The sequence below is a fragment of the Gavialis gangeticus genome, unplaced genomic scaffold (assembly GCF_001723915.1).
Source record: "Gavialis gangeticus isolate Ggan-Ray unplaced genomic scaffold, GavGan_comp1, whole genome shotgun sequence".
Lineage (NCBI taxonomy): Eukaryota > Metazoa > Chordata > Crocodylia > Gavialidae > Gavialis > Gavialis gangeticus.
In genome coordinates, this window is record NW_017729033.1 from 47,268,140 (window position 1) to 47,271,075 (window position 2,936).

Below are 2,936 nucleotides of genomic sequence, written 5' to 3' on the forward strand. Positions count from 1 at the left end.
CCTCATGGACATGTGCCAGAATAATTCTCTCAGAAAGCTTACCCAGGATTGAGGTAAGACTAACTGGCCTATAGTTTCCCGGGTCCTCCTTCCTCCCTTTTTTGAAGATGGGAACCATGTTGGCCCTCTTCCAGTCATCTAGCACCACACCAGAGCACCATGAGTCTTCATAAAGCCGTGCTAGGGGTCCCGCAATGACCTCAACTAATTCCCTCAGCACTCCGGAGTGGAGATCGTCTGGACCAACTGATTTAAATACATCCAGTCCCTCCAGAAGTTCCCTGACTAGATCCTCCCTGACCCTTGGCCTAGGTGCGCCTCCCCTGGGGCCAGAGTGGGGCCCGGTGGGAGGCTGATCCGGTCCCTGCTCAGGAAAATGGAGGCAAAGAAGTGGTTAAATAGGTTAGCTTTGTCATCTGGTGTGATGACCAAATTTCCTAGCTTGTCTTGCAGGGGCCCCACATTACTCGGTACCTTCCTTTTTCCCCTATGTATTTAAAAAAGGACTTCTTGTTGTTCTTGATCTGGGTAGCTAGTTCCAGTTCCATCTCTGCCTTGGCCTTCCTGACTGCCCCCTGCATCCCTGAGCAACTGCAGTATAGTCCTCCCTGGTGATGGCTGTTGGTGTTTATTTATAGCTTAGTGCGGTGCCTTCGCCCTACCCTATTAGGAGTCTCCCTCCTGGCCCTTACTGCCTGTCCACTGGCACGAATGCCGACGCAAACACCGACACAAATGCCAGTGCGCTCTTACTGTTTGTGCACTCTGTTTGCACAGCACGGCTCCCTACCAGCTCAGCTAAGAGGGATCCGGGGGGCTTCCCCTTCAGATCCAGCTCAGCAGTGTCCAGTCCCTCTGCCCCACTTACCTTAGGGGGACCAGCTGATGCTGCCCCTGCTCTTGGTTCTGCTGTTGCTGCGTCCGCCTCCACCTTGGGTCAGGTAAGGGGGCACACTTGCATGCGGGACATAAGTGTGCCTGGATCCCTGCTCTCCTCCCTGCTCCTGGCTCCTCCTTTCTCATGAAGGAAATCACTACTCCCACATAAGAATGGCTTGGTTTTTTCAGTGTTACTCCTGGAATCCACATACTTTTTTTTAGTTTTAAAGACACAGTGAACTTATTTAATTCACCTCTGTCAGGGGTTGGCAGTAGAGGGACAGTAGAGCCTGAGTCTATGTAGCCTGAGGCTTTGCCTAAGCCTGCTTCTGCACCCATATTAGAGCTAAGCAACAAGGAGTTGCACTAAGGCCGAACTTTGGTGTGGGTGTTATGGGACTCCTGGTGGTAACAGTGGCAGCACTGAGTCTCCCTGCCCCACTCCACCTTACAATGTCTGCTGGACCATGGAGGTGGCTCCTGCCCAGTGCTGGTTTGGCCAGGCTACAGCCCTGTGCCCCATACCCTGCACCCCGCTGTCCATGCAGACTGGGGGGGAGGGGGTCAGGTACGTACCTTCCCATGTCCCTGCAACATGTAGCCAGTGGGAATGCCTGGATCATTCCCAGATGGTCCTCAAACCCTGGCCCTCCAACACTCTCTCCATCCCATAGATTTACCTTTATCCAGCTGCTGGAGCTGCTCCCAGCTCCTTTCCTGCTGTATTGCTAGCCAAGTGTGTGTGCATGAGCACATGCACATGGAGCCCCCTGCCTCCCATCACCCTCCCCCACTCCCCCCAGCCCCAAGTAGCCCCTTACAGGCTGGAACTCTGTCAGACTGCAAAGGAAAACTTCAAGTTCCTGTTTCAAAGATGGTACATCTAGTGTTTTTCACCTTTAAAGGGGAAAGTCTGCATCCCTGCTCATGTACTAGCTGAGGAGCTGGGAGAAAAGGCAGCAGCACAGGCACAGCTCCCACCTGTGAGGCCTCAACATGGGCTCAGGAAAACCCCTTGACTGCTGACACCTAGTGATAGCCACCTGGCCTATGCAATACTGGACCTCAGGAATTCTGGCCCACATTTTGAAAAAGGCTGCTGATCTATTAGAGAATTCACCACTATGCTTAAATTAATCCTTGTTCTGAGTCTCCACCAGGCCTCCTCTCCATCCCAGCCCAAATTATGAAGTCCTAATAATTTGTCATGATTGATATAGCAAATCATTTGCATTTGATATGCCAAAACATCTGCATTTGCATTATCCTTGGAGTGGCAAGTAAACTTACAACAAGAGTTTACTGTGTATCTTCACTTCTTAGGCCCTGTCAGTATCCAGAACTTGCTCTACAAACTTCTTGTTTGCTGACTGAACTAAGATGAGTTTAGCTGGAATGTGTTATTTGTTGAGGGATTTAAGTTAAAATGTATTAGCTAATCCTGTCCAACTCTTCTAACCCAGCAAACCTCAATCAACATCTCTCTTACCACCTCATTATCTGCAATGAGTCATATCATTCATTTTATTCTCCTCCTCATCAGCGTTTATAAACAAGAACACATCTCTGGGTTCATTCAACCTTTTACCACACAAATAGTTCTTATTTTCAACTACCAATCACTCTTAATTTTTTATTTAATTTTTTATTTGTTATATGTACTGAGTCTCAATCACAGAACAAAGATCTTTTGTAGGAAGTGCAGAAAGTCAAAGACATGAGAATTCCTGCCTCAAAGACCTTTTGTGCCTAGTTGTTTATGATTCATTTAAAACAGTATGGTAAATTTATCTTTGCTTGTTTTCCTCTTTGATTTATATCAATCTTATAACAAAAAATGTGTATTAGTTAAATGTGTTTCATTTTGCTAGGAATTGCATCCCAAAATGTCTTATTTCCAAGTGTCAGATTTTCTTTGTGAAGCATTTTTGACTTGTGTATACCACATGACAACATGGTGATGGAATATTTAGTGCAGGTCTGATCCACCGATGGCATATATATTCTGACAGTTTCATAAAATGAAATAATATAGTTTGAGGAGATTGTTAAACTCA